This window comes from Hippopotamus amphibius, chromosome 7 (genome assembly GCF_030028045.1).
Source record: "Hippopotamus amphibius kiboko isolate mHipAmp2 chromosome 7, mHipAmp2.hap2, whole genome shotgun sequence".
Taxonomy (NCBI): domain Eukaryota; kingdom Metazoa; phylum Chordata; class Mammalia; order Artiodactyla; family Hippopotamidae; genus Hippopotamus; species Hippopotamus amphibius.
This window is the reverse complement of record NC_080192.1, coordinates 32,379,291-32,399,786: the sequence shown is the minus strand read 5'-3', so window position 1 is coordinate 32,399,786 and position 20,496 is coordinate 32,379,291.

The following is a 20,496-nucleotide window of genomic DNA, read 5'->3' as shown; positions in this document are numbered from 1 at the left end:
ATGATCAGAAGTGATGGGGTCAATTTTCAATTTAAATTGTTTTCCAGTGAAAACCTGTAACAATTCATACAACCACTAGCAATATATGGAAATACATTTTCTTCTGAAGTCACTGCCTCTGGCAGTGTTTAATCTTTTTCTAAATTAATTTTTATTGGAGTATAGTTGTAGTATTTAATCTTTTAAACATATATTTTGTATTACTCCTCCTCAGATTAATTTCTATTTCTCAAGCTACTTGTGATATTGAAGTTTATTGGTAATTTAGATGTGCTATTGCAAAGTTTCTATTCATACCCTTTGCCATTTTCATTTCAGATACTTTTTCCCAATTTTGTAAAAATGCTTTGTATGTTACAGATATTTTATCTATGTTAGATATGTTGGTGGATTAGAGATGAGATTTTATTTGGATTGTGTGTCTAGGTTGGCAACAACATATCATTCACCTAAGTTACATCATAATAAAAATGATCTCTAACTCTCATGAATTATCCAGCAACTGTGAAACACATATGCAGGAGCAATCCTTGATTTGTGTGTTACTTAGAAGTCCTAGGAAATAAATCTAACTGTAACTATTATTTAAAATGATTTTTCTCACTCTATATAGGGTAAGAACTGGGATATTACTGTTTGTATTACTACTCATTCATTTGCTAAAGAAAACTATAGTAAGTATCATCTAAAGCCAGATGCTGCTTGATATTGGGTAAATAATGTGAGAAAAACATAGTTCTTGATATCATACTTTGTTCCATCTGTAATGGAAAATTTTGGGTTTTAACTCCCCAGAATTCAGGCCTCTTCTGATTTTTTTATGAGTTTTTAAGTCTGGAATTATGAAGAGATTGAGATTTTCCTCTGCTAGCAAGATAAGTTATCTTGCTACGGTTTTATATATGCTAGCAGAAAAACATAAAACCTCTGGGCCAGAGAGACAAAGTTTATTACTCACAAAAATTATAGTAGACAGAATATTATCTTTGTGCAGGTTAACAATCCCACACAGCAACATGATTAGGGCTGGGTGTTGAATCTTATACTGTGAGAATGTATTACAAGGGAGGAAGCCAGAGATCAGGAAGCCCTCGGTCTTATGTAGGGACTGCTGGCAACCTGAACATCCTCCTTTTGCAAAGAGAGAGACATTATTTTTATTACCCTGGAATGTAAGTGAATCTTCTCTAGAGATGGGAGTGAGACATTTCTATCTTTACTATACTGGAATATAAATAAATCTGAGCCAATTGGCTGTGAATGTCTAGACATGAAGTAATATGAGCGATTTATGGATAATTAATTTTTAACAAAGGGAAGGCCTCATTATACTTCTGCAAAGGTTTAGCCTATGAATGAGTGGACAACTTCTTATACACAGTATTTTGTTTAGAAAGTATATACAACTTAAGCTAATTTGAAAATTCTTACTGAAACTATGGAAAATCCTCTCGCTCGCTCTTTTCTCCCACTGAAAATGTACTGGTGGACCTACAGGCCGACAGTACCTCCAGACTAGAACCACACTTTTGGAGCACCCTGCCATCAAATCCTTTCTGCTGCCCTGGCTGTCGCATCCCAAGAAAAGTCGTGGGACCATATCAAATACACAGATTTGACTCAACATTCAGCCATTAGCCTGGGGCTTGGACAGTCTTTTTTAATCCCCTTTATTGCCGGGACAAGCAACCTCTGAAGTCTGGACTACTCGATCAGAAGTCAAGTAGCAGGCTCTGGGGAGGGAGCACTGAATCCAGGATGCAAGACCACTAGGGAGTCCTCAGACACAGGGAAGATTAATTGCAGAGAATTCTCATGGAGCCCTGTATAACAGTCTAAGACCCGGCTTTGTTTGACTGTCTGCAACTGCCAGTGCTGGATACCTCACACCAAACTACAAAGAAGAGGAGAATACAAACCCACCCATTAGCACACAGACTACCTCAAGCCATATTAACCTCACAGATACCTTAAAATACACCACCTGACATGGCCCTGCTCATCAGAGGGAAAAGACTTAGAGACACACACAGAAAAGCAGACACCAGACCCTCCCACCAGGAAGCCTACTTAAGACACTGGACAAAGCCCACAACAGGGGGCAGAGGGCAGAAACAAGAGGAATTACTACTAGGCAGCATAGGGAAAGGAGACAGCAAATCCTATAAATTAGACAAAATGACAAAACAAAGAAACACCTTGCAGGCAAAGGGGCAAGAAAAAACCCACAAGACCAAATAAATGAAGAGGAAATAGGAAAATTGTTTGAAAAAGAATTCAGAGTAATGATAGTAAAGATGCTCCAAAATCTCAATAACAAAATAGAGGAAATACAAGAAACATTTAATAAGGACTCAGAAGAACTAAAGAGCTAACAAACAGCAATGGACAACAAAATAACTGAAATTAAAATTCTCTATATGGTATAAACAGCAGAATAACTGAGGCAGAAGAATGAGTCAGTGAGTTGGAAGACAGAATGGGGGAAATAACTGCCACAGAGTAGGAAAAAGAAAAAAATAAAAAAAAAAAGGAAGACAGTCTCAGAGACCTTGGTGACAAAATTAAGTGCACCAACATACAAATCATAGGCATCCCAGAAGAAAAACAAAAAAGAAAGGGTCTGAGAAAATATTTGAAGAGGTTATGATGGAAAACTTCCCCAACACGGGAAAGGAAATAATTAATCAAGTCTAAGAAGCGCAGAGAGCCCATACAGAAAAAATCCAAGGAGAAATACACCATGGCACATATTAATCAAACTAACAAAAATTAAACACAAAGAAAAAATATTAAAAGCAGGAAGAGAAAAGCAACAAACAACATATAAGGGAAAAACCAAAATGATAACAGCTGATCTTTCTGGAGAAACTCTGAAGACCGAAAGGAAGTGGCAGGATATATGGAAAGTCCTGAAAGAGAAAAATCTAAAGCCAAGAATACTCTGCCCAGCAATAATCTCGTTCAGATTTGACAGAGAAATCAAAAGCTTTACAGAGAGAATTCACCACCACCAAACCAGTGTTACAACAATTGCTAAAGGAACTTTTCTAAGCAGAAAATACAAGAGAAGGAAAAGAACTACAAAAAAAACCCCAAAACAGTCAAGAAAATGGTAGTAGGAACATACATGTCAATAATCATCTTAAATATAAATGGATTAAATGCTCCAACCAAAAGACACAGACTGGCTGAATGGATACAAAAACAAGACCCTTACATATGCTGCCTACAAGAAACCCGCTTCAGACCAAGGGAAGCAAACAGACTGAAAGTAAGGGGATGGAAAAAGATATTTCATGCAAATGGCAGTCAAAAGAAAGCTGGAGTAGCAATACTCAGATCAGACAAATTAGACTTTAAAGTAAAGACTATTACAAGAGACAAGGAAGGACACTACATAACAATCAAGGGAGCAATCCAAGAAGAACATATAACAATTGTAAATGTCTATGCACCCAACATAGGAGCACCTCAATACATAAGGCAAATGCTAACAGCCATAAAAAGGGAACTTGACAGTAACACAATAATACTAGGAGACTTTAACACCCCACTTACATCAAAGGACAGATCATCCAAACAGAAAATAAATAAGGACACACAAGCTTTAAATGACACATTAGACCATCTCTAATTAATTGATATTTAAAGGATATTCCATCCAAAAACTACAGAACAAACTTTCTTCTCAAGTGCACATGGAACAATTTCCAGGATAGATCACATCTTGGGTCACAAATCAAACCTCAGCAAATTCAAGAAAATTGAAATCATATCAAGCATCTTCTCTGACCACAATGCCATGAGACTAGATATCAATTAACTGAAAAAAAAAAAAAAAACTGTAAAAAAATACAAACACATGGAGGCTAAACAACACATTATTAAACAACCAAGAAATCACTGAAGAAATCAAAGAGGAAATCACAAAATACCTACAGACAAATGACAATGAAAACACAACAACCTAAAACCTATGGGATGCAGCAAAAGCAGTTCTAAGAGGGAAGTTTATAGCAATACAGTCCTACCTCAAGAAACAAGAAAAATATCGAATAAACCTTACACCTAAAACAATTAGAGAAAAAAGAACAAAAAAACTCCAACGTGAGGAGAAGGAAAGAAATCATAAAGATCAGAGCAGAAATAAATGAAAAAGAAAGGAAGGAAACAATAGCAAAGATCAATAAAACTAAAAGCTGATTCTTTGAGAAGATAAACAAAATTGATATACTGTTAGCCAGACTCATCAGGAAAAAAAAAAGAGAAGATGAAAATCAACAGAATTAGAAATGAAAAAGGAGAGGTAACAACAGACACCGCAGAGATACAAAAGATCATGAGAGACTACTACAAGCAACTATATGCCAATAAATTGGATAATCTGGAAGAAATGGATAAATTCTTAGAAAAGTACAATCTTCCAAGACTGAACCAGGAAGAAATAGAAAATATGAACAGACCAATCACAAGCACGAAAATTGAGACTGTGATTAAAAATCTCCCAACAAACAAAAGCCCAGGGCCAGATGGCTTCACACGTGAATTCTATCAAACATTTAGAGACGAGCTAACACCTATCCTTCTCAAACTCTTCCAAAATATTGCAGAAGGAGGAACACTCCCAAACTCATTCTACAAGGCCACCATCACCCTGATGCCCAAACCAGGCAAAGATGTCACAAAAAAAGAAAATTACAGGCCAATATCACTGATAAATATAGATGCAAAAATCCTCAACAAAATACTAGCTAACAGAATCCAACAGCACATTAAAAAGATCATACACCATGATCAAGTGGGGTTTATCCCTGGGATGCAAGGATTCTTCAACATATGCAAATCAATCAATGTGATACATCATATCAACAAACTGAAGGATAAAAACCATATGATTATCTCAATAGATGAAGATAAAATTTTTGACAAAATTCAACATCCATTTATGATAAAAGCTCTCCAGAAAATGAGCATAGAAGGAAATTACCTCAACATAATAAAAGCCATATATGAGAAACCAACAACCAACATTGTTCTAAATGGTGAAAAACTGAAAGAATTCCCTCTAAGAATAGGAAGAAGACAAGGGTGCCCACTCTCACCACTAGTATTCAACATAGTTTTGGAAGTGTTAGCCACAGCAATCAGAGAAGAAAATGAAATAAAAGGAATCCAAATTGGAAAAGAAGAAGTAAAACTGTCACTCTTTGCAGATGACATGATATTATACATAGAAAACCCTAAAGACTCTACCAGAAAACTGCTAGCACTAATCAATGAATTTAGTAAAGTAGCAGGATACAAAATTAATGCACAGAAATCTCTTGCATTCCTATACACTAACAACGAAAAAGGAGAAAGAGAAATTAAGGAAACTCTCCCACTTACCATTGCAACAAAAAGAATAAAATACCTAGGAATAAACCTGCCTAAGGAGGCAAAAGACTCGTATGCAGAAAACTGTAAGACACTGATGAAAGAAATCAAAGACGATACAAACAGATGGAGAGACATACCATGTTCTTGGATTCGAAGAATCAACATTGTGAAAATGACTATCCTACCCAAAGCAATTTACAGATTCAATGCAATCCCTATCAAATTACCAACGGCATTTTTCACAGAACTAGAACAAGAAATGTTACGATTTGTATGGAAACACAAAAGACCCTGAATAGCCAAAGCAATCTTGAGAAGGAAAGATGGAGTTGGTGCAATTACGCTTCCTGACTTCAAACTATACTACAAGGCCATAGTGATCAGTATGGTACTGGCACAAAAACAGAAATGTAGATCAATGCAATAGAATAGAGAACTCAGAGGTATGCCCACGCACATATGGGCAGCTTATCTTTGACAAAGGAGGGAAGAATATACAATGGAAAAAAGACAGCCCCTTCAATAAGTGGTGCTGGGAAAATTGGACAGCAACATGTCAAAGAATGAAATTAGAACACTTCCTAACACCATACACAAAAATAAACTCCAAATGGATTAAAGACCTACATGTAAGGCCAGACACTATAAAACTCTAGGGGAAACATAGGCAGAACACTCTGTGACAGACATCAAAGCAAGATCCTTTTTGACCCACCTCCTAGAATAATGGAAATAAAATCAAGAAGAAACAAATGGGACCTAATGAAACTTAAAAGCTTTTGCACAGCGAAAGAAACCATAAACAAGACAAGAAGGCAACCCTCAGAATGGGAGAAAACACTCACCAATGAAGCAACGTGCAAAGGATCAATCTCCAAATTACATAAGCAGCTCATGCAGGTTTATACGAAAAAAACAAATAACCCAATCCACAAATGGGAGGAAGGCCTATATAGACATATCTCCAAAGAAGACATGCGGATGGCTAACAAACACATAAAAAGATGCTCAACATCACTAATCATTAGAGAAATGCAAGTCAAAGTCACAATGAGGTATCACCTCACAGTGGTCAGAATGGCCATCAACAAAAAATCTGGAAACAATAAATGTTGGAGAGGGTGTGGAGAAAAGGGAACCCTCCTGCACTGTTGGTGGGAATGTAAGTTGGTACAGTCACTATGGAAAACAGTTGGGAGGTTCCTTAAAAAACTAGAAATGGGAATAACCATATGACCCAGTTATCCCACTCCTGGGCATATACCCAGAGAAAACCATAATCCAAAAAGAAACATGTACCATAATGCTCATTGCAGCACTATTTACAATAGCCAGGACATGGAAGCAACCTAAATGCCCATCAACAGATGAATAGATAAAGAAGATGTGGCACATATATACAATGGAATATTACTCAGCCATAAAAAGGAATGAGATGGAACTATATGTGATGAGGTGGATAGACCTAGAGACTGTCATACAGAGTAAAGTAAGCCAGAAAGAGGAAAACAAATACTGTATCCTAACTCATATATATGGAATCTAAAAAAAATGGTACTGATGAACCCAGTGATGGGCAAGGATAAGGATGCAGATGCAGAGAATGGAGTGGAGGACACCGGGTTTGGGCGGGGAGGGGGAGGCAAACGGGAAGCTGGGACAAAGTGAGAGAGTAGCATAGACACCTATGCACTACCAACTGCAAAACAGACAGCCAGTGAGAAGTTGCTGTATAACAATGGGAGATCAACTCGATGATGGATGATGCCTTAGAGGACAAGGGCAGGGAGGCAGGGAGGGAGTCGCAGGAGGGAGGGGATATGGGGATATATGTATAAATACAGCTGATTCACTTTGGTGTACCTCAAAAACTGGTACAAGAGTGTAAAGCAATTACATTCCAATCAAGAGCTAAAAAAATAAAAAATAGAAAATATACAAAGTGTAATTTGGCAACAGTAGTACATTCAACATGCATTCTTCAAGAATATCATTTAATAACAATTTAGTGAACATTGAATACACGCTGACACATATGATATGAAGATGAAATGGGCATGGTCCCTTCTAACAAGCAGCTCAAGAATCAGTTGGTGAGGGTCCAGGGTGAGGACTGTAGGGCTATAAATCACTGTGCTACCAAGTAGAAAGAGCCAGCAGAGCACAGTTATTAAAGTATAAACTCTAGAAAAAGACTTTTCTTAGCTTCCCTAGTTATGGTTTAGGCAATTTATTTAAACTTTCTCTAGCTCTGTTACTTTATTGGTGATAATGACCTGGTAATACAATTTAATCCATAAAAAAAGTGTTTGGAATAATGCATGTACTACTAGTAAACACATCATACATTTCAGCTATTATTATAATGCTAAGTTATAAATATGGCTATGTTTAAATTGCTTTCAACGTACTGTTGAAAAAGCACTGTCTAACTTACCTATATTCTTTTAACTTTCTTCATAGCACTTATTACTATTTAAAATTATCACATATATAAACATTCATATTTATTGTGGACTCCTTTCCATATATATGTTTACTCATTTGTTCAGATCTCTCTCTTTACAGTATACTTTGGAAAACAACAAAGAACTTGTCTATTTTATTTTTCCTGTATTTCAACTCTTAGAAAACTATCTTGCACAAGGTATAATCCAAGTAAATATCATCAAATGAAATCTACTTAGGACAGTGAGGGGAAGTAAAAAGTACTTGAAATTCTCAAGCTTACATGTATTGATAAAGTATAATGTGTTTTTAGTAACTGTTGGCTGGAAATTAAGCTGCAAAGCTATGATAAAAACAATTTTCAAAAAGTCCCAACATACTATGGGAAGAACCTTAGATTTTAATTTTGAAACGGAGTATCACCAGTTTCTTCAGCAAGAGAACTATTTGCAAATGTTGTCTTTATAAAAACCTAGGTCAGCAACATTGAGGATGAACTGAATGATGATAGAGGAGAATGGATACATGCATATTACATAGAAAGTTAAAACTTCAGGTAAGAGATGACAAGCGCCTGCAATAGGTCTCATTGGATGGATTCAAGTAATATTTTACAGACATAATGGACAAGATTGGTGAGTAATTCCATATGGGGGATCAAGCCAGGCCTACAGTCAACAGAGTTGATGTTTCAGATTGCAATTTGAATATACTGTGACTCACTCATTTATAAACTTCAACTACTGGTAACTGTCAACAGAGTTCCTAATGGTTCTCTAAGGAAGCTTAAAAGAGGGGCCAAAGTAAATATATCTAAATTGAGTCAGTGCAGTAATTTATATAAGGCAAAGGCAGCTGCCTCCACAAAGAACTAAAGAAACAGAAACGAACTAGTATTTTGTTGAAGAGGTTTAAATGAACTTATCACACACACCTATCTCGCTACACCTATTACTTCAATAATTAAAGACAATGTTGTTTCAAGTCTTAAAGATTAATAAATGATCAAATGAAAGTCTACAGAAATTACATTAAGAAAAAAAAAGATGTTTAGGCAAAAACTTTCAGTAAAAGATCAAGAACTTCTTTCTTTATAAATACACTTTACAATAAAAATGCGTACAGCAATACAATTCACTATAACAAAGTACTAAAGAATTCTTCCTCAGAAAGAAACCATAATGCTTCAGACCAAAGACTCACAGAGATAATTTACACTTCGGCCTCTGCTGGTAAAGAAAATAATGCAGAGGACCACAGAAATTTTTCATCTGGAGCCATGTTTCATCTGGATCTATGTGGAAAGCAGCTTTATCAGAGTAAAATAAAAAAGATTTTGAAAATAAAATCTACAGGCTAAAGTTATTTGATGTAGACATTCAGCTACAAGTCCTGAAGAGTCAACTGAGTTGCATGGAAAGAAAGTCATTTTTTGTTCAGAACTTCAGGAACTGCTAAAGAATAAACATCATAGTCTCTTCCCAGACAAAGGAAGTATCAGTACTGGCTCTGTGTTTAAAATGTTTTGCCAGCTAAATGAGAAATGTTCTGTATGTTAGTGGGTGCTGGGAGCAAAACCAACTCTGGCTTACTGCTTTTCTACTATTTCATTTTCTAGTCTCAGTTAGGTACATCTATTCGTATGCTAGAAGACATAGGGTACAATAACAGTGACACATTTTTTCTTCTTTTTGATAAAGGAGGACTTTACTGAAAACTCTGAAATATCTTTCTATAATTACTACCCAAAACTACTCAAAAAACTTAAACAGTTGGTCGAGAATGAGGGCATGATGAGAGCCTGCAGTAAAGTAGAGAACGCGGTGTAGAATATGTGTACGAGGACAATCTTGTGGAAATCTTCTGCTTGAGTTCTCTGCTACTGTTTGCAAACTGACTCTTTTAGTGTGCTGAAGTAGAAAACGACAGAGTTCTCTTTGTGTGATGAGGAGGCCTAAGTAACGCTTTCACACCATGGAGCATAAAAGCACCCATAGATGATTTCCTTTTATTATATAATATGTTCTGATATGTAATTAAATGGTGCCACCTCCCTCAAATTTACCTGAATTCAATCACAGATATGAATTATTAAAGTTCACATCAATATAATTGTCTTAGAATGAAAGAATGAATGAAGGAAAGGTAAATGAATAAACGCAAGACTATTCCCAGGAAAGACAGCAATTCACCCCATTTTTCAGTTCTCAAAACAGTCACTGATCTATCACCAGGATATCAGAACGTGACAGCAAAGGATCTTGGGTATCACATAATAATATTTGTTTTGTCTATACTTGCTGGAGAAGCAATAGCCTACTGAACAGAATAGAATGGAAGAAGGAAGTATTGTGATTCATTCTAAGACTGAATAGGGATGTGCTCAAACAATGGTATTGTGAGCCTGTCTCTCCCTCTCTGTTGCTGTTGTTGTTGTATTATTATTATTGGCTATGCTTTTATTCTGTTGGTTGTGTTTTCAAGAGGATCCCTAGTGTGCTCAGGCTTACATAGTGCTTATAATTTACAACTTCAGAAGAGAAATAATATCATAAATTGGTTAAGAGAAAGCAGCTTGAGCTTTGAGAATTCTAGTCCTGCAGCTTACTAGCTAAAGTGACCTTGAGCAAGCAACTTAACACCTCTGAACTTCTGTTTCTCTATAAAAGGAGTATAATAATAGTATTAAAGCTCATAAAGTTATTGTGATAAATAATTTCTTCTGCATAAATCACTTGGAATAGTGTTTGGCACATTAGAAACATTCTATTAAAGTTATCTAAAAAATAAATACAAGTATAATCAATCTCTCTCACAGTGTCAGTATTGTAAAGGTCCTGGCTGACTCTACTTGGGGAATGCACTCACCTATGAACCAGCCTCTGTGCCCTGAGTGATGACATAGCCAGAACACAGGGTGGGAAGTGCAGGCCGCCTTCTCTGACAATGTCACAGGGATAATTCTCAGAATCAGAGCTGAAAAAAATATATATATACTCTAGCTATGAACCGTCTTCATTAGGAGTGTCCCAGAAACAAGGGTATATTTCAGTGTTCAGAAGGAAGCTGTCAGGGACGAGGCAAGGCAGAAGTTGGGGACGCAAAACACGACTTGACATTTTTCCAGCCGGGTCCTTCTACTCACTTGCTTCTACTACTTCTCCCTTTTACTCCATTGTATTCTTTCCCCTCCCCTCAACCTCCCAGTAACTTTCTCTACTTCCCAGTATCCTAGGATCATACTATGGCTTTAGTATGTGGGTATTACCGTATATATCCTAGACCTTTCACTGCCAAGTGTCTTTTTAGGATGTCCGTGTGCTTTTACAATATTAAAGACACTAACCACTTCAACTAGAAAATTTGCGAATATAGTTAAAACAAAATCACACTAATGGTTTTATGATTTTCAGATAAAATGCTGGTTGAGTATATAGAAAAAAGCGTCCTTATGTCTTTCATCTTTTGCGGAAGCGGATTTATTCATTTCTGGGTAGTAAGTCAATTCAGTAAAAGTATGTCATTACTTTATTTCAAGTCTTCTGTCCATTATGTCCTGACCATAATATTTTAAGGATATCTTGGCAGAGAAGACAACAGTACAGTAAAACCAGGAAACCTCCATTGAAAAAGAAATGGTGCACACACTGAACTAAGTAGATGTAAGAGTATTTTTGCCCTTTAGGGAAGTGTTCAGCTCATATTCCTTGTTTCTAATGCACTCAAAGTCTCAGCCTAATTCATACTCAGAACAAATTGCATAACACTCCAAGACTGGCACATCCAAAGTTCATCCATTCTGTAGTAGCCTGACATTAGAAAAGGGCAACTTTTGAAAAATGAATAAAATAGATTTTCTCACTCTGTTCGTCATGTCTCAAAAACAGCTGAACAGGTTTTTGAAACTTAATTTTCAAATAACGCATCATTCAACTTTCACCATTTTAACACTGATACTGTTTAGATTTGCAACAGTCAATTTTTTTCTGAAAATCAAATATTTCAAGATTTTAAATGGCATTAAAAATATAAGTTCCATGAGGATAATGACTTGGTCTCTTTCGGTCATAAAACACAGACACTATCTCAATATCTTTCACTTAATGTTTTTTTTAATAAGTGATCAATTTAATGAATGATTAAAAAAGGTTTTATTATGGAATATAAGTATTACATGATAGTAAAATGCACAGGCAGATAATCCTCAACTTATTAATTCATGAAAGTCATTTCTGTCACTGTGTCAGTTATACAAAAATTATTAATATATGGTACCAACAACAGGCAAGAAACAATCAAGTGAATTTATACCAGTCCATATATTTGCAGATATATCACTTAAGTGTATCTGCAACTGCTTCATTAAGTGTATTCAGGGCTGCTTCATTTTAAAGTAGGAACTAACCTAATTCAAAATGGCTTTGTTAAGAAAAAGAATTTATTTAGGAATGTAAATATGACTTCTAGGAATCTAGATTGACTCTAACCTCAGGACATTTGGATCCAGGGGCTAAAATAATGTACCAGGACTCTATATCTCCCTTCATCTCTTATATCTCCTTTTGTCAACCTCCCTTTATTTTGTAAGTATATCATCAGCTTCTATTCTAATGAAGAGACTTTTTTGGTGATGTGCCCAGTTCTGATCAATTATTGTATCAGAGGCTTTGGATACACTGATTGTCCCAGGTCTTGAGACATGTGCCTAGTCAAGAAGCAAAAGGAAGATCACTATAAATAACAGAAGTACTAGGGGGACGGAACAGGATATTGAAAGAGTTGGTACATTGATTACACAAACAGCCTCAATTATTTGAATTTCTTGTTTGTACACCCTTTGCAATACAATGTGACTTTGCAAGTTTTGCTATAAAGGTAGAGTCTATTTCTCTACCCTTTGAATCTGGGATGCTTTACCTCTTACTTTGGCCAATAGAATGCTTTTGCTCTCTTTCTTGACTGCTGCCAACTACCATGGGAATAAGCACCAGTGAGACTGATGGAGAATGAGAGAGTACGTACAGTGATCTGTCCCAGGTAAGGCTGCCACTGCCACAGCTCTCCAATTAACTGCATATGTATGAATGAGCCCAGCTGAGATCAACCTAGCTCATCCAAACCAACTTTGGTAAAGAAATAAATATTGAACCAAAAGAAGTGTTGAGTTACTATAAAAAGATGAATGGGTTTCCATTGTTAATTAAAACTATCTCTAAAAGAAAATATTTGCCTAAAATAATTAGGTAAATGACAACATCCAGTGGAATAATTTTATAATTTCTCATAATAGATATTATGAAAAATAATATTCTTTAAAGTACATGTTCTAGTATGTCTATTAAATAGAACAGTCTTATTGCCTAAGAGAAGCAATTCCTGAAAATGGTCTGTAAAAGATTAAAGTGGTCAGCATTATAAGGAAAGCGCAGACCTTGTGGCTAAAATAAAATGATAATGTTAAAATAGACGTAAACAACGTTGCATTTGTAACAGATTGTCAGTCAAACCATAGTTTTTAATCTTTTTTCTTTTCTTTCTTTTTTTTTTGTGTTTCAAAGCAAGACAAAGTAAGAAATTAATGGATTAATAATACAAAGTATGCAAAGTTAACTGAAGAAGTGACTTCACCTCACCAACCATGATGCAAAATGAAGCCAGTATCGATGAGATGGAAAGTCAAAAAAATAGGGAGGTGTTTTTGTTTTTGGTTTTTTTTCTTACTAGAGCAGCAGAGTGAATGATAACTTGAAATGTAATGCTTAGGCTGGCTATAGGGAAATTTGCAATGAGTAAGATGAAGCCAGAGTCATTTCTTGATATAATTTTCTCACAATGATATGATGTTACTCAAAGTCTCACGTAATAGCTTCTCAAGTAACTCTTGAGATCCCTCCAGAGAATATCAATCCTCCTAAAGCTGTCCCTGTACTTTCTGAACTGCTGCGATAAACATTAGGCAAGAATATAAAGAAGATAACATTTTACACTAACTAGATCATGTTTAAAGAACAACTTAATGAGGCTGCATTTCCCTGTTTAATCAAATAATATCCCTATTAGCAATATTTGTATGGAACCAGTCTATAATTTATAGTTGATTAAATGTATTTTTGATTTTAAAATGGGCTTCAAGCCCCTCATTAAAAATAAAACACTCAGACTTCCTAGGTGGCGCAGTGGTAAAGAATCCGCCTGCCAATGCAGGGGACATGGGTTTGAGCCCTGCCCTGGGAAGATTCCACATGCCACAGAGCAACTAAGCCCGTGCGCCACAACTATTGAGCCTGTGCTCTAGAGCCCGTGAACCACAACTACTGAGCCCATGTACCGCAACTACTGAAGCTCATGCGCCTAGGGCCCGTGCTCCACAACAAGAGAAGCCACTACAATGAGAAGCCCATGCACCACAATGAAGAGTAGCCCCCACTCGCAGCAACTAGAGAAAGCCCGTGTGCAGCAACGAAGACCTAATGTAGCCAATAAATAAATTAAATAAATAAATAAAATAAAATAAAATAAATAAAATAAAACACTCAAAAAGATTACTTGTATTACCATTGTGGTGACAATTCTGAATCTTACCATTTCTCTTCCAGAAACAAAGTAACAGTGGGGGGAAATCCGTAGCAAATTTTCATACAACCTATGTGACATAAAATCTGAAAAATGCAACATGCTTTTAAGTGTAACCAAAATTAGTTGAGACCAGTAGAGTAGTGTAAGAATTTCTGTAATAAGTTACACAGAGAGCCAAGCTGCAGAACCCCAGTAATGATAACCTCAGACACGTCCGGTTAAAAATCATTCCCCAAAAGGTGAGCTCCCCATCATTAGTAAGAAGTGCTATGAGCAGGACTATTTCTCCAAAGAAGCAGGAGTAGTAGTAAAGCAATAGAGAGAAGGTGGGGGAAATGCAGCATGAAAAGTTCTGAAAGCACTAGCAAAAAACACCTTCCAAAAGTTGGAAAATCATATTGGATGCATTCATGGGAGGCAGCAACTGACGAAGAAACTCTGAGAGCATAGGGCAGGTGGCAGGTGGGGAAAAGCTTCTAGCACCTGCTTACATTTGGAGACACAGCAAGTCATGGCCGGACAAAAGACTACATTTGAAGGACACAGCAAACCATCTTATCAAGTGAGGAAGAAGCCCTTTGCAAAGGCTGGAGAGCTACCCCATCACTCTTGCTTATGCCCCTAAAATATAAAACCTTTAGAGAAATGAGAAAAAGTGAAAGGTCCAACAAGGTGGAAGTCTATCTCTAATTGCTCTGATTGAAATGGCTCCTTAGATTCACAAAGGTATTTGAGGGTTTTTTTTCTCCATGTTCACTAACAAACAAGTAACACTTTTTTTTTCATCGCTAGTTTAATAAATCTTATAGGGTTATTGTTCCCTCATTGCTCTTCTTTTCAGTATTTTCCTCTTTTTTCCCCCTTATTGTCATTATTTCATTATTATAACTGTCATATAGAAGATGTCTCTGTGTGAATGTGTATGTGTGCATGTGTGTTTGAAACACCTTTCTTTATTCAGGTGTGCAAGGCATTCACCTATGTTTTCTTCTAGTATTCATGGCTTTATTATTTTTTTTGCATTTGAATCATTGATTCATTTGAAGTTTACACTAGTATATGATATGCATTATGGACAAATTTTATCATTTCCAGATGAATACCCAGCATCATTAATTTAAATAAAGCTCTCTGAAAACAAGCAATTTTATATACCGTTGGAGAGAGTACAAAATGATACAGTCCTTATGGAAGGTAATCCAGCAATATCTATCAAAAATTTTCAACGGTATTTTCCCTTTTATTCAATAATGCCATTTCTGAGGTTTATCCTGAAGTTATTCCTCCACAGGTGTAAAGTGATGTATATACCATAAGTCTTCATTATTGAAGGAGCTAAAGACTGAAAAAACCTCATCTATTCAATAATAAAGTCTTTTGTAACTGAAACTAAAGTATACCAACATAATGAAATACTATTCAGATATAAAAAAGATGAATTTGCTCTCTCTCTCTCTATGTATATATGTATATGTATATGTATATATATAGACATAAGGGAAATGATTCTATATGTACCAAGTAAAAATATTGCAGGAATTGTAAAACAGTATGCTACTTTTGCTTAGGAAACTGGGAATACAAGAATTCATCCATATTTGCTTATATTTGCATAAAGAAAAGTTGAAAGGATATCTAGGAAACTTAAAAAGTGGTTAACTACAGATGGCAGGAAAATAGAGGGGAAAGGAACCAGTTTTTTTTTTTGGGGGGGGGTGACTTCACAATTGTTTTAATATTTGAACAAATAGTCAACTACCCATTTCAAAAATTTATAATGTATCTTTTTAAGAGAACGCTTAATGTCTGTTTCAGATCACATTAGTCCTATGTTAAACTATATAGATTATAAAACTAGATAATCCACCTGAGGTTGTTCAGATCAATGACTCTGTTTATCATTGGGTTACCACATGTTGGAAGATACTTCTCCACAGATCTCTAACATTTCTGCCGTATTGCAAGCGGAAGCACTGACAGTCACTTGTTCCAGATTATCTTTTCAAGGATATTTATGTAGCAAACAGACTTAGAAGACAGAGATAGTGTCTCCATCTGGAGCAAAGAGAGGTTTGTTTATTTTCCAGTATAATAAAGATAACGTCTCCCTTCAAGGCAAACGGACAGGTTTGTTTGTAGCCCATTAATAAAAGATTGGAGTTTTCTGAGATTGTAGTTTCTCCCCTATGAAACTCACTGCATGTCCAGATATCACTTTTCCTGGTTTCATCATCTTGTGGGAATTTAGGCTGGGGAGCCACCACAAGAAAATGATCACATATTGGTTACTACTTTTCCAACTGGAAATAAACTATCTTTTGTCTCTAAGCCGAGAATCTCATGTTTGCTGCCAGCAACCATAAAATGTCAATAAACTAGCTCACTGACTTTCAAGTAGCATAAAGTCTCAGACCCATCAAGGTCTTGACAACATTTGACTTATATATGCAGATTGTGATAGATACCATAAGTTACTTATCTCATAAATAATTCTTAAATATTAATTCAATCTTGTGATCAATTACTGTAATGATATGCTTATGTGTGTCAGTGCATGTATGTATTTTATAGGAAAGGATGTAGGAAAATCGAGTTAGGACTAGTCAAAATATTTTCTATCACTTAGAAAATGTACTTATGAAGGAAACTTAATTCTAGACTACATTTGAAGTATATTAGAGGTGTTTTCTAGATGACTTTCTCATAAATGCAAAAAAAAAGATAACCAGTATCAGATAGCTAATTATACTCAGATACGTTTTAAAAAGCAGCAATTAGCCTTTCAATCAAACTTATTATTAAATGACTGTTTGTATTGAACTTCAAATTATCTTGAAAATAGGAGAAAAAAATTATAAAACACTAAGCACAGAAAGACTCCATTTATATATGAGCATGTGCGTGAACCTGGAAGAATGAAAATTTTAATAGTGATGTCCTGTGGGTGGTGATATATCATGTAATCTTTATTTGCTCACTTGTATATTTCAGTATTTACTGATTTAAAAACAAAAAAAACAAAACAGAAGCTAGTTTTATTTCCAAAGTTTTAACTATTAAAAAATAGTTTAGTTCAATTCTTTTTCTCTCCAAAATTGTTTGTGAGTATAGGCAAAATTTATATACAGCAATGATATCACATGTCCACATCATTTTTCTAACGGCTTTTCTACAAATCTAACCTAAAAAATAGCACAAAGAAATTCATACTTTCTAATTTAGCAGTTGAAATTAAAAAAAAAAAAAAAAAAAGCATGGACACTGATAGGAATAAGTCACCATAATGACCTCCTGTTTGAGGTATCCCTCCTTATTTAAATATTTGTTTTGACAGTATTTTTAGTTGCTTCAAATGCATTCAATTTATTAATTTAAGCCAGAGCATGCTATTTTTAAAAATTATGATAGTCACTACTTTTTAGTCTCTTTTTAACTATCATTGAGTTGGCCTAAGCAGGACTTTTCTCTTTTTCTCTTTAATGTTGCCCTTTCAGAATCATACAGCAGTTTTTGATAACTAATAATGTGAAGTTGTTTGAAGGGGAAGATGGTTTAATGTATTATTTCTGACATAGAGGGTCAAGAGACAGAGACATATTTTTTTGAATTTGTTGAAGATATATTTGTGAGATTCTTAACGAAAAACTGGTCTGAGAGCGGAAGTGAGGGCTTCTTTTACTCCGTATTAAAATTGATTCACTAACTCACAGTCCTAATGACTGTCCTCACTATTTATATACATTTGTTTTATTAAAGCATATAAGTAGCTAGTTCTTTTCACAGTAAAGAGGAGAAAAGTTAAAGAACTGAAGAGCTCTTCATTTTTTCCTTTATATGAAGTATGTTTTTCCAAGTTCAGCACCACTGGCAATTTGGTCTACATAACTCTTTGTTGGTGAGGCAGTGGGTCTGGGGAGGGACAGATTGGATGGTGGTAAGGAGAGGGGTATCCTGTACATTGAGGATGTTTAGCAGCATCTCTGGCCTCTATTCACTAGATGCCAACAACCTCTCCATTCACAACAACCAAAAATACTTCTAGACATTGCCCAAATTTCCCCAAAGGCAAAATCACCCACAGTTAAATACCAGTGATATAATTATAATCAGAATTCACCTTATATAGTAGGTTACACTAACTGGCAGAACTAGAGATGGGACATGATAGTTAACCAAGTGATATCTTTTACTACAGTCTTAGCCTTGTTCACACTCTTAGATATTGGTAACTTCATCTTGGTACCATTAGTTCCTCAACTGTTCTTACTCAAATAAAGTAAGGAGGCTTTTGGTAGGTGTATGAGAAGAGGCTGTTGTCCAATGAGAATGAAGCAATGGTATTTGGCCCATAAATAAACTTTACACTCATAGAGAGTCAAAGATAGACAGGAAGTTATCTCCTCTCTGAAAATTCCCTTGGGAATACGTCTTAACAAGCCAATCCTGGTATACTGCAGAAAAATAAGGTAACCGAATATCCCAATTTGCCTGGAACACTGACTTGCTGATGCATGTCACTCTTGCATGATTATTAAGTACAAATTCCTTTCACTCTCAAAAGTGTCTTAGTTTAGGACACAAAATTAAAGGATATAACCCTTTATCAGTGGTAGTCTACTACTTTTGAACTAGCAATAGTTCTCAGCCTCCTAATTATCCCAGAAAGACCTACTAAAACTCATTGGACAGGCAGTTTTGTCTGATATTTAAGAGTATGGACTCTGGAGTCAGAAAGTCTCAGCTCAGATTCTAACCCCATCACTTCTTAGCCATGATATTTTGCCTCTTAGTTTCCTCATCTTTAAAATGGGATCAATAATAGCAGTTGCTTCCTCATAAGATGACATACATAAAATACTTAAATTACAAACATAATAACATGCATAAAACACTTAGAACCTTCCCTGGCACAACACGATTACATTTTTAGTTCATTATCTTGGCCCTTGTCTTTTTTTACCATGCATACTAAGAGAAAAAAAAAAGGTGTGGGAGACTCTACACGTTTTTCCCTTGTAATCTGTAACTGTGCCATCAACTTACTCACTACGTAGTTCTGATGTTTTCTATTTGCTTATTTCAATAAAATTTGAATCACATTGCACTTGGTCATTTATAAGTGGTTTTTAATGCACTTAATAATAATTTCATTTGTTTATATACTTTGCAATGTCACATTTAGATTACCATTATTAATGCTATTACATTATATATTTTCTTTTCTGGAGAATAATTTTCAATATTTACACAGTCAGGAGTTGGGAAGCAAATGTAGACTTCTAAAATAGCCCCCTGCGAGGCTCACCTTCAGATATTCATACTTTTTGTAATCCCTCCCCTTGATATGGGTTTATTGACTTGCTTCTAACCTGTAAAATATGGCAAAGGTGAAGAGATGTCACTTCTATGATTAGGTTACTAAAGATTGTGACTTCTACCCTGTTAACAGACACTCTGTGCCAGCTTCTCAGCTTATAGGATTTGATGGAGAAAACTTCCATGTTGGAGAGGCCTGTGTGGCAAAGAACTAAGGCTTTCAGTCTAACAACCCATAAAGAACTGAATACTACCAAGAACCACAAGCGCTTTGAAGTGAATACTTTCCCAGGCAGGTTTTGAGATAACTAAAGATATAGCCGATTCCTTGATTACAGTCTGTGAGTCTCTGAAGCTGCGGGTCCACACTCCCATTCAACACACACTGTGAAATAATAATTATCTACTGTTTTAGGCCTGGTTTTTTGACAATATGATATGCAGCAAAAGACAACTCATTAAAAAAAAATAGAGAACGTAGTATATATGTTCATGAGCTATTCTTACCTAAAAGTACATTCAATTAAAAATAAACTTGTTGCCTGTTCTCCATATTTCCTTTATCTCCTTGACATCATCATAACCTTGACTTTTCAAGGTAAACCTCTGTTTAAAACTTTTAAAGAAATTTTGGTAGGAAAGGGAACAGAAAGTGGAGCAGTGGGGATAAGGGAGGACTTGTTTAGTTTTTTGTTTGTTTGTTTTACTTTGAGATAGGAGATCCTAGGCTTAAGTGAATAACCCAAGAAGAGGGTGAGATAGATGACAATGGAG